Source organism: Rhineura floridana, chromosome 1, assembly GCF_030035675.1.
Source record: "Rhineura floridana isolate rRhiFlo1 chromosome 1, rRhiFlo1.hap2, whole genome shotgun sequence".
Classification (NCBI taxonomy): domain Eukaryota; kingdom Metazoa; phylum Chordata; class Lepidosauria; order Squamata; family Rhineuridae; genus Rhineura; species Rhineura floridana.
Window position 1 is genome coordinate 235,354,031 of NC_084480.1, and position 12,691 is coordinate 235,366,721.

Genomic DNA, 12,691 nt, shown 5'->3' on the forward strand with positions numbered 1-12,691 from the left:
TTTAGTCACCTAATAGAAAAATAATCTCTAACTAATTTACAAACAGAATAAGAATACAGAGTTAAAAACATAGCAGTCATAACTACACTAACAAAGCAACTAGAATTAACCACAAGGACAGTAAAAATATCACCAGTATGAGCCTTGATAATACATGAGTTCATCCAATGCCTGGGGAGACAAATGTTGGAAAGTGGGATGAAATTCTGAGAAATTTTGGTTCACTTGCCGTGAAAATTATAACCATGTCTACTTAGAAGTAAGTCCTGTTGAGTTCAATAGGGCTTGTTCCAGGTAAGTGGGATTTGGATTGTGACCTTAATGCTGAATAAAGTCCATCGTTAGTTCATATTGGTGGGTGAAGGAAGCAGCAGGAAAAGAGAGGGTGGGTATAAGGAGTACAGGTCCAGCCTATTGCTTCCTTCGATAATATTAAAATAATATTAACAATATTAAAACTGGATACACTTGTGCCCAAATCCATAGATGGCAAAATTGGGAAAGCCATTTCACCAAATGTTCTCCAGGGGGTGACTGAGTTTCTCCAACAGTTCAGGAGGAGCTTGAAAAGGAATTTTTTAAAATAAAATATTGGGGAGGCTTTTGGTATTTATGTAATCATCTGTTTGCAAATGTACAGATCAAGCAGTTCTTACAGGAATGAAGCAAGAACCCCACAGGCAAAGCTGGTTTCCCAGAAATGTCAAAGCCAACCAATCTCAATCCCAACCAGTTCTAAATCTATACTGGTTCTCCTTCAAAAAAATATTTCAGCAACTCCCGAGCATACATTTTTAGCTTGTATATGTAATTTCTTGGGGCAAAGTGTATCTTGTTGGGGCAAAGGGTAGCTAGTTGTCCCTTAATTGATTCTATTTTCCTCATATCTAATAGGTACCACTATGTTCAAGAAAGAAAGGACATGATGACAGTTTGAGGATTGTAAATATATATTTCCAGATCTATGCAGTGTAGCATACTTTATTTATTTGGGGGCAGTCCAGAAAACATGTTATTTGAAGTAAGTGCATTGAAACAGTGGACAGACCTTAAAATGAGTGTCACTGTGGATTAGTTTCAATTGTTGTGATGTAATCATTTCCACTTAGTCCAAGCAGGGAACCTGTGTGTCTGCGGAAAGTCTACATGGTACCACATTCTCAAAGCTTAAAAAAGCATGTGATGGACAGTTCTCCTTTTTTCTTAAGATGGTTTGTGTTTTTTTGGTTTACTAAAAACAGCTGTACAGACTGTAAGCAGAAACAGGAGATACTTAAACCTTTCCATTTCTATTCAAAATCACCCTTATCAAGCTTCTTTTCTCCCCATGGGAAGGAAAGACAGTGTGTGTGTGGGAGGGGGAGATTCTGAGCTATCAACTATGAGGAAAGAAAATGTTTGCCAGATTCTATCCCTTATAAATTCACTCAATTTCAGACTTCCGGCTACTTTTCATTGTAGAAAAGACTATCAGGAAGAGTAATCACAGAACGGCATATCATATGTAGCATGGCCCTCAGCAGTGGAGAAGCAAAGTCTTTAGTTAAGTATATTTGAAACACAGAAAGAGTGCAATCCTTTTCTAGCCTTTATGACTATGGGCAGATCAAGCACATTTCAAGCACAATTATGTTTTGGATGTAATGCCCAGTGAAATCTCTGAAGTGAGTGGGCAGCTGAGCAGGATTCAGATGACCAGGGGTCAAGGAGTGAAGTTTTAATGCCTTGTCATTTCTTCTCTTTCCGTGTGACAGGTTGACACAGAAGGAATTATGCTGATCCAGAAAATATATGCAGTTTTGTTGCATTTTCATGATTTACATTGGTTGAAGAATTCAGCTTTTCTTGGCACAGAATTTAGATTGTGTGTGACAGAGGGTTGCACAAAGTACATACAGTCTTATTCTTGAGTTCTCAGCTGACCAGAACAATCATCTAGTCCATCTCTCTGCATGGAAACAGTAAAAATAAACATTTCTAACAGAGGCTTATCCAATGTTCCTTTTAAAAAATCCAGAGTTTTTTGCACTCAACATCAAACAAACAAACTGCAGTTTAGCTGTTTAAAAAGACTTCCCACTCCCCTTCTTTCAATGTAGCAATATTTGGTTATTGACTGAAATCTTGCACATTCGTGGTAAATGACGCTTCAAAAACAATTTGTCAAAGACATAGTTTGGAAATACACTGTGCTGACAAATGCAATCTAAAATGAAGGCTGATTACCTTTGCCACTTCAGTACAGACTGTCACAGAGCTGTGTTCTGAAACATAATCAATACCATTGGCTTCAAGTTGATTCTCAGACCTATAAAGGCCAGTTAAATAAAAGTTGAAGAGAAACCTTTTACAGGTTTTTCCCCCGTACAGAAACTGCTTCTATATAGGAAACTTCCTGCCCACATAGTCTAGTAGCTGTTCCCAAGGAACAGTTCGACTCAGCCTAAACTACCTAAGTAAGATGACTTAAGGACTATTTCCTCCCATACTAGCCTGACAGCTACTAGGATCCAGTCAAGAGACTGTTCTCTGTGTCCCAACAAGGGTGGAGTATCAGTTGACAAAGATGAGAGAGTTTTCTCTGTAGGTGCATAAGAACCTAAGAAGAGTCCTGCTGGATCAGGCCAGTGGCCATCTAGTCCAGCATCCTGTTCTCACAGTGATCAGCCAGATGCCTATGGGAAGCCCACAAAGCAGGTCTTGAGTGCAACAATACTTTCCCCACTTGTGAGTCCAGCACCTGGCATTCAGGGGCATACTGCCTCCAATAGTGGAGGTAGAACACAGTCATCATGATGAGCAGCCATTGACAGCCTTCTCCATGAATTTGTCTCATCCTTTTTTAAAGCTATCCAAGCTGGTAGCCACCACTACATCTCATGGGAGCCAATTCCATAGTGAAGAAGTTTTGTCTTTCTGGAATCCTCTAACATTCAGCTTCATTGGATGATCCAGAGTTACAGTGTTAGATGCCTATCCACTTTCTTCATACCATGCATAATGTTATACACCTCAATCATATCCCTGTTTACTCTTCTTTTTTCTAAACTAAAAAGCCCCAAATGATGTAATGTTTCCTCACAATGGAGTTGTTCCAACCCCTTGATCACTTTGCACCTAAATTGTGCTCTACTCTCTAAAGCTAAGTCCTTTACTTTCTGGTGTTTAACTGGGCTCCTGGCTGGGAGGAAGGGTGGGATATAAATCAAATAATTAATAAATAAATAAACTGTATGACAAACACCTTTTTGTTTAGGCAGGCTTTTGGAATGTATGATGCCTGTGGGTGCTTCCAGATGGGGACTTAACCTTGAAAATGGGTTGTTGAGATATGGCAAACAGGTGTCTTTTTTTAACTTACTGAATTTCTCCCAGAAAGCATAAATCTAGATTATATGGGTGGAAAATTTGGGCTCACATTTTTATGTCAGTGTGTTGTATAGGCACTGCAAAAATCTTGTATACATGAGGAGCACCAGTTCCACAATTAACACTAGTCTGGAAGCACTCTGTCTTTTATCTACTGCATATTTCTCTTTTTATTATATTTTATAGCTGGTTCTGATTAACCACTAGAAGGGCAAGATATAAATCCTCATATAAAATAAATAAATACAACTTTCCAAAGCTCAGTGCATTCACAAGCATGGAGCTGTTTCACACATGACATTAAGCAGTAGTAAATCCAGGTTCTCCACTGTGTATACTCTCAAGAGGAATCTGCAGGCAAACCTGGTTCTCTGTATAATCTTCATTCACCCTGTTCAGGCCATAATCTAAACCAATATTTAAGTAAACATGAATAAACCACAGAGTGCCTCATGTCCTTTTACCTTTCTTCTCTTTCACTTGTGAAAGGAAGAGAATAAATAGTTTCCACTTCCATGATCGAGCCACAGTTTCTCATCACAAACTTGAGAAACTATTGTTTATTATAACTCTATAAATAGTTAACAAACCATGGCTTCAAATCACATTTTGACCCTGGTTTATTTCAATTAACTTGAATCAGAATAAACCACAGTTCCACACTTTTGTACATCATGGGAAACTGTGGTTTAGTCAAATGTGAACAAGGAAACGTCTCAAGGTTCCCTTGTATGTCCTATTCTCATGCATGAATACTTAGGGATTAAGTGTCATTGAACACAGTGAGACTCACATCTGAGGAAGCATGCATAGGAACGTGCTACATGACTGCAGGACTATTTCAGCCAAACCCAGCACCATTACCCCTGGAAATTTCTGTCCCTTGGGAGCATGCAACAGTGCCTATTTTGTTTCTTCTTCCTCAGCTATTTCAAGTTATTGGTATTCCAACCAGATTTCTTTCCCATTATAATTCATCTGCTCCTAGTTTCATGTTTCTGAACTGAAGTTTTAATCCTCTGTTTGAAATTTTACAATTAGCTGCTCCAGAAATGATTATGTTGTCACAAAGAGAAGATTAGGGCTCATTGGGTGAGAGATATCAGGGATAGATGAACCCTGGATATATGATGATATGAATCTCGTGCAGATGAAAAGTAAATGCCAAGGTAGAAAAAATTTAAAAGCGGAGAGGGAAGAGATCAATTCTTATGGAAAGAAAAAATTGTCTCCAAAGGGATTCATTTCCAAAGTTTATCAGAAGACATCAGTGTGAAAGTTGTGGTTTTCTACATTGATTATATTCAGGTGAAACGTACAGTTCCAGTCCAAAGGGAATTAATGGCCTGTGAACATCAGTCACCATAATGCAAGCCCCATACATTCTACTAAGAGTTGTGCCAAGTCAGTAGTGTGAAGGCTGGCCCATTAGTGGCTCCAGTCTGAGAAAAATAAACTTTCACAAGGATAATCAGCTTAAATACTAATTGTTGAGTAAGAATATTGTTACAGCTCTTCACCCTTTGAAGAGATGCTCAGATCAGAACCGAAACTTTCATAGGTGACTCCAACAATTTTAAAAAATGCATTATTTAAAAAATGCACCTGACAGTCATGGTATATTGCCATTTTGAGGACAACCTATATCTTAACATAGCTAAACTATCTATTGTTACATGTTACCAAATGTCTGAAACCATGGAATTAATGAAGTCAAAATACATGTCTGGGATGATCTTATGAGCCCCTTCACATTCAGGAAGGAGATCCATAACCAGAAAAGGTGTCAGCAGTATGCTGACAATACCCAGCTCTATTTCTTCGTAACATCTGAATTGGGAGAGGCCATGCAAGGCCTTGACAGCTGCCTGGACTCAGTGGTGGGCTGTATGAGGGCCGATAAACTGAGTATGAATCTTAGCAAGACAGAGGCAATGTGGGTTGGTGGTTCCCGAGTTCGGATAATTGGTCAGTTGCCTGCTTTGAATGGGGTCGTACTCCCTCTGAAAGAGCAGGTCCATAGTCTGGGGGTGTTCCTGGATCCATCTTTGTCGCTAGAGGCCCAGGTGACCTCAGTGGCTAGAAGTGCCTTTTACCAGCTTCAGCTGGTAAGACAGCTGTGACCGTTTCTGGACCGGGATAGCCTGACTACTGTTGTCCACTGTTGTCCTCCAGGCTGGATTACTGTAATGCGTTCTATGTGGGGCAGCCCTTGAGGTTGGTCTGGAAGCTGCAGCTGGTGCAAAATGCGGTGGCGAGACTGCTCACTGGGGCAGGGTATTGCCAACATGTCACCCTGCTGCTGAAAGAATTGCACTGGCTGCCCATTTGCTACCGGGCCAAGTTCAAGGTTCTAGTTTTGGTATACAAAGCCCTATACAGCTTGGGACCAGGATACCTGAAAGACCATCTTACCCGTTATATACCCAGTCGATCACTGCACTCTGCAGGTGAGGGCCTCCTGCAGATACCATCTTATCAGGAGGCCTGTTCTGCACAACACAGGAGATAGACCTTTAGTGTGATGGCACCTCCCCTGTGGAATTCCCTCCCCTTAAATATTAGGCAGGCGCCATCTCTGTTATCTTTTCGGCGCCTCTTGAAGACTTTCCTCTTCCAACAAGACTTTTAAGTTGAGACTTATCCCAGTCTGCGTCTGTGTTGGAATTGCTTTTAATATGTTTTTTTTAAAAAAAACAATATGTTTTTAACCCTTTTTAAAAGATGTTTTTAAAGCTTTTTTAAAAAAATGTTTTTAAGATTGTTTTGTTTTAATGTATTTTAAGGTCTGTTTTTATGATAATTTGATGTGTTGTTAGTGCTTTTGTTTGCCACCCTGGGCTCCTGCTGGGAGGAAGGGCGGGATATAAATCAAATAATAAATAAATAAAACTTAAAAAGGGGGAACAAGCCAGATTCCTGGTCCGGCTTCTGAAGCCCATACCTAGGGAAGCCTATGTATGTAGACTTTGCCCCTGCTGAAGTCCACAACTACTGTAATACATATGCCATGGGGGTGGGACTGGAGGAAGCCATGCAGGGTTGTGGTCAGGTGCCTGCTATTCCTTTCTACATGTATACCCGCTTCACATGAATAAAGTGTGAAGAGGACTATAGAGTCTATTATACCACACACTGAAAAATGATGCTTCTTAAATATATTGGTAATTCTAAAACATATAAATTGGCTGTCTGCTTCCACTTGCAGCACTCTGACTGTTAATTGAGAAATGCTTTTATTCTGTTTCTGCAGATTGTCTTTTGTTTACATTTTCTCTTTTTCTAATTCCTTCGGGTACCTTCTACATCGTCAGTCCTTTATCCATTTTTTAAAGATAATACCTTCAAGATTTAATTGCTTTTGTCTCTTTAAAGAACTCTGTCCTGAGGAATGAGACTGCTAGAACTTCATCCTCCATTTGGTAGAATAATCTATCTAGTGCACATTTTTGCATAATGGTTTGCAAGCAATATTCATCTCAAAGGATATATTAAAAAGTTCTTGTTTGCTCTTATTTGAATAAAACTATAACACTGTCAGACATTCAGAGATAAATATGCAATGCTTCCTTGAATGTTCAGCAGCAGCTATATCTAAAACCGTAAAATGACATTTGAAGTTTTCTGAAGACATATGCCATCAGGGAATCAGTGAAATAGAAAATGAAAGTAATTATTGGCTATTCACATTTGAAAATCTCTTTTTCACAATACAATATAGTATATTTATGTAAATAATGCTGAAAATGTTAAAACAGCATTACCTTTTCTTTTTATTGATTTTTATGCAAATGTATTAAAGGAGGAAAAGGAAGAAGAAACAAGGAGGAAAAACACAAGAAAATACAACATGAAAACCATTAGTACATTTATCGTAGCTTCCATATACTGATCGATATATGCCATCCAAATAGCACAGGTGTCCAAGCAAAGTTGGTGTTTATAAAGAGTACATTCAAATGTACATTAAGGTCTTCAGACCACTGCTTAATAGAAGGGTATCTATCCTTCCAGGCTCAAAGTATAAGTCTGTTAGTGACCATAAGCGCTCACAAAATCCATTTTTGTTGTCCTGCCATTAATTGCCATACCACAAGAATATAAAATGAAAGAACATGAACATCAACAAATATCAAGGATTTCATTAATACAAAATTGATACAGACAATACCTTCGGCCCCAAAAGAAAATATCACTGGGCATGCCCACATCATATGCCTCAGTGAGGCATTTCCAGCGTTACACCTCCAATTTCTATCTGAATTAGACAATGCCTCCCTATAGGGATGTTGTGGAGTCCAGTACACCTGAAATATCAATTTTTGCTGAATCAATCTCAGTTTTAAATTTAATTGAACATTCTGCATTCCCATTGTTTAGGTTGTATAGTATATTCTAACAACCTATTACATTCTTCCCTGAGTACCTCAACTTACAGGATTCCAATAAACATTTGTAAATGATAATTACAAGTTCAGTTTTCTTTGAAAATCCAGTTATACCTTCTAGCAATTTTGGAGCTCAAAACAGATGGTCCATAAATAGATACCATTCAGGTGCTGTAATTGAAAATATTGCCATTCAGCACTCTTTGGTAGATGCTATCTAAACTGCAATATAGAAAACTGCAAAATTCTCCATCTAGTCCTATCAGCTGATCTAATGTATAATATGATTCAAAGAAAAGAACATTTGCACCTGGGACTCACTTGTGGCTGTTTGCCACTATGCTTCTCTCTACCTTTCCTTTCTCCTCTGGAACATAAAAGTGCTTGATTATACAGCCACAAGAGTGGCTGTATACTATAGCCAGCATGGATTTTTCGCATTCTGCAATGTTAAATTGAAAACACCCCCCATGCCATTCTGATCCTTCCCAAAAGCTCATTTCAAAACAAAACCTTACAAAACTTTTAGTCCTGAACTCAGAAACACTTGCTTAACAACCCTTTAAATTTTCATGGTGAATACACAGAACAGTCAGAGAAAATCGCGAGTTCAAAGTGTAAAAAGAGAGAGAGAAAAACCAGACCCCTTTTGGACTTTTTTCTGTCAAAATTCTCATAATCTGTTGAAATTAAAAAATTAATTAAAAATTAATTAAAAATCAGCCATGTTCACAGAGTACCTGTAATACTATTACTGACCTTGCCCCATACTCTGACCTTCATCTTCTGCAGTTTAAAAGTTAAAATACCTGGCTGATTTTTAATTAATTTAAGAAATTTTGGCTTGAACCCAATGATAGTGTCGGGCATGCTCAGTAAGAATCAACTGTCAATGTTCTAAAAGCCAGACTCCCAACTGCTGGGCTTGCCTAATCAGGGTGCCTCACCCACACCAGACTTTGATTTCCTGTGACACAGCCTGGCTTCCCCCAGAGAATCCATGGAAGTGCAGTTTGTGAAGGGTGCTGAGAGGAGACTTCTATTTCCCTGACAGAGCTCCAGTGGCCAGAGTGGTTTAACAGTCAGCCACTCTGATTGAAGTTCTGTGAGTGGAACAGGGCATCTCCTAGCAACTCTCAGCACCCTTCACTAACTACACTTCTCAGGATTATTTGGGAGAAGCCATGACTGCCTAAAGTGAAATAACAGTCTGGTGTGGATGTGGCCAGGGATAGCTTTGGTTTCAATTTGGGTGGGAGGCTACATGTGCCTGCTGTAAAATAAAAAGGTGGGGGTAACCCTGAAAAAGAATGATACTGTTCACAATGTTTTCCTTTTGGAAAGGAAAGGGACTTCCCCTCTGCCTAGTGCCCATTCACCCAATCTCCTCCCCTCCCCTTCCCCTGTTCTTCCTGCCCTCCTCCTCCCCCCTCCCCTCATCCAGGTCAGGTTCACCTATCCTAAGCATGAATGCACAGGAGTAAATCCCACTGAACTCAAAAAGCATGCAATTTATCAAATCTGCCCTCCCCTCCTCCTCCCTCCCATCACCTCCCTTTTGCCCCTTCCTTCCCCCTTTCTTCACCCCTCCCCTCCCCTTCCAATCCCCTCCTTCCCCCTCTCACTCCTTCTGCTCCCCTCTCCCCCTTCTTCCTTCCCTCTACACATGTTACCAAATTCTTCCAAGCTACACAGAAAGTGGATTGGACTGTGAAAGACCCACCCAAATTGTGTTTGCATTTTAACAAATTTGTAGAGCAGTACAATGTCTCAGAGAGGAGGTCAGGTCTCCTGCTCCCCTGGTGCATTCACTATAGCTGTCCAATTTCCATGCTTTTTAAAGTTTGATAGAAATATCTGTGGGCTATAGGTACATTCTTAACCGCAAGGGTTTTTTTGCCTATTAGTGAATAAAATCATAGGGTTACATTCAATGTTAATCATAATCAGAACAGACCCACTGAAATTAATGGGCATGGTTAACCTATGTCCATTAATTTCAATGGGTTTACCCATACATATGACCTTTGGAAGATACTACTTGGTAGGTTTCTTGGTAGGTATCAACTCGCTACTACTACAACTTTTTTCTTATAATATAAAACAAATGCTCTAATACCTTCTGTTATCAAACACTGTTTTTCATGATGAATTTTGCTGAACATAAGATTGCTTTTCTGGATCAGATAAAAGTTCATGTAGTTCAGTATTTTTCTCTAAGAGGGGCAAGCCAAATCATTTGGCCAAAATGCCTCTACACAAGCAGGGCCTGATGGAGAAAGCCATTTCCCACTGTTTATGCTTGATATCTAATATTTACTAGGGGCATATGGCCTCTGAGCATAGCAGATCAATTTTTGGCTTTCAAAAATACCCATCATTAATTTGTCTGATTCTTATTTTAGAAAAGCTGAGCTATTAACCCTCATCCTATCTCATGACAATAAATTCCACAGATTACCTTTGCATTGTATAATGCCACATTTTGTTTAAAAAATATTTTTGTCTCTAGCTCTTACCATTATCTAAAATTTTATTACTTATATCACCTTTTCCCTTTGTTTTCTCTTTTTCTCAAATCAAAGACCACACTTCTTTAGCCTTCTTTTATAGAGAAAATGGTCCATATTTCTGGAGAAAGTATGGGAAAAGTTGCCTTTTTCTGTCTGTTCCCTTACTCAATTATGCTTTTTTTGAGATGAGGATACTGGAACGGCACAAATTAAACAAATGTGGGCACACCATTCATTTGTATCATGCCATTTTGATACTTACTGTTTTATTTTCATCTTACTTCCAAGTGCTCTGTCGTTTCAGATACTTTTTTACCCAATCTCAGCTAAAAGAAACTACCCAAGTTCCCTTCATTTGAGTTTTTAGACCTAGCTGATACAACTGGCAGAGAGCAGCATACAACACAGAAGCATATCACATTTCTTTGCCTTGGTGAGAGGGGAGGTCAGGAGGCAGTAGAGAGCTCCCATGGGCACAGGCCAGCAGCCGCTGATGCACAGAGCCTCTCCTCCCTCTAAGGTTTTTTGGGGGGTGTTTGGCTGGCACACTTCAGAAGTCTAATACATTCTAGGAGCAAGCCCATCACAGTTTTGTTTTCCCTTGAAGTATAGCTCACCTCTCCTTTTGTTGACATCATTCCTCATTTCCAGTGCTCTCCGCAGTGTTGAAACTATAACTAATTATAGGACCCAGGACTATAACTAATTACAGGACCTGAGTGATCTGGATGTAGGAGCTTCTCTCTGCTTGATAAGGAAAGCATGAAAGAGATGTTTTAAGAATAACTACTGCCTTCTCCACTTCTTATCTCTGTCGGTCCGGCTTGGCACTAATCTACGTAAGTTGTAACTTCTACTTACTTCTAAGAAGATTCTTGGAAGATTCTTGTCTGGCACTCTTGATTTAATGGGGTCCTTGAAGCCTCTGCTTCTATAAATTTTAGCCTATTTTATGGCTATTAAGGGCAGAAAGGAGACTTTGGAGATAAAACAAACTAAAAGCAGATGAAAATGGCGACCTGAAAGACCTGAAAGACAAGCTTCTGTTTGGCGTGGATGTAACGGCAGCTGGGGCTCCTTGCAGTAATTAGTTCTGAATCTGTGTTTGGACTACAGTTTTTACACCTAGTTATCAGCCTATTCTTCAGGCAGTGTGTTTTCTGAAAGGAAGCAGGGATAAGCAGGAGATGAGCTGTGATAGAACAAATATGGCCAACTACTCTTTTTACTTTTAAGAAGAGGAACATCGCCACGGTGCAGGGAGGGAGAGCTGTTATCATCACTGCCCTTCCCTGTCGGACTGCTGTTGTTGGCAGGTGCCACACCCTGCAGGACCAGGTCCCTGGTTCCAGCCAGCTGGGGCTAGTTTCCTTTTTCCATCTGTCCCTCCTTGGAGGGATCTATAGGCTGGCTGGCTGGGGGGAGCTTGGGGAGACCATCTGCCTGCTGGAAGAGGAACATCGTCGGAGGAGGAATATCGTCACTGCCCAAGGAGAGCTGCTATTGCCGACGTTGCTGTTACTATTGCTTTCGGTTTCTGGTCACTACCATCATTGCCTTTTCCTGTTGGTCTGCTGCCGCTTGACTGGTGCCACACCCTGCAGGATCAGGTCCCAGGCACTCACCTAGCTGCGACTGACTTCTCCATCTGTCCCTCTTTAGAGGGATATATAGATTCACTGACTGAGGGGCCCGGGAGACCTTCTGCCTGCAGAAAAGGAACATCACCGCTGCCCAGGGAGAGAGAGCAGCTGTTGTTTTTTTGCCGCAATTTGAGCCTTCCATCGTCGCCGCTGCGGCTGTACCTTCGGCTGCTGCTATTGCTGTGTTTGTTTTCTGTCGTGCTTTGTTCCCGCTGCGGCTTTTTTCTGTTGCAGCTGGTGATTCTTTTTGCCGTTGCTCGGCCTGGTTTTCTTTCTGTCCCCGCCGCTGCAGTTATGCTTCTATTGGTGGCCCATGCCCCTTGCCACCATTATTGTCTGGATTTCCGAGGGTGGCGTCGCCGTGGGACGAAGAGAGATTCTGGAGCCAACGTTTGCGTGCACAGAGTACAGGACTATGTCTGACATGTTGGTTTGAATTGGAGGAGTGAGTGTGCATATGAGTGTGTGTTATGAATGAGTGTGTAGGTTTGCATTTATAAATTGTTTGCACATATAAGTGGATAGTCTGTGATTTAAACTATTTCACTTTTACTGCAGTCCTAAAGGAGTGGCTGGTAGTCTCCGGGGTATATGGGGTGGGTCTTGCTTTTATTATTGTCTTAGGTAGGCCTGTCCATTAGGCTGCAGGGATAGGGGCATGTGTAAACCAAGGGGGGATGGAACAGAGAAGGATGGGGGCCAAGTTATATCAAGATTGGGCGGCAGGCGCTGGACTGATGCTAAGGGCAAACCACGTCAATCCAGAAGAACAGGGGAT

General features: G+C 40.6%; 1 long non-coding RNA gene across 1 annotated transcript; it reads right to left on the reverse strand.

The window, feature by feature from the left end:
- Positions 1-248: 248 nt before the first annotated feature.
- Positions 249-11,329, reverse strand: LOC133369539 (uncharacterized). Its single transcript, XR_009758913.1, has 2 exons — positions 11,132-11,329; positions 249-1,948 (listed from the first exon to the last, which is right to left on the reverse strand). It is a non-coding gene; the product is annotated as an uncharacterized LOC133369539 (long non-coding RNA).
- Positions 11,330-12,691: the final 1,362 nt, after the last annotated feature.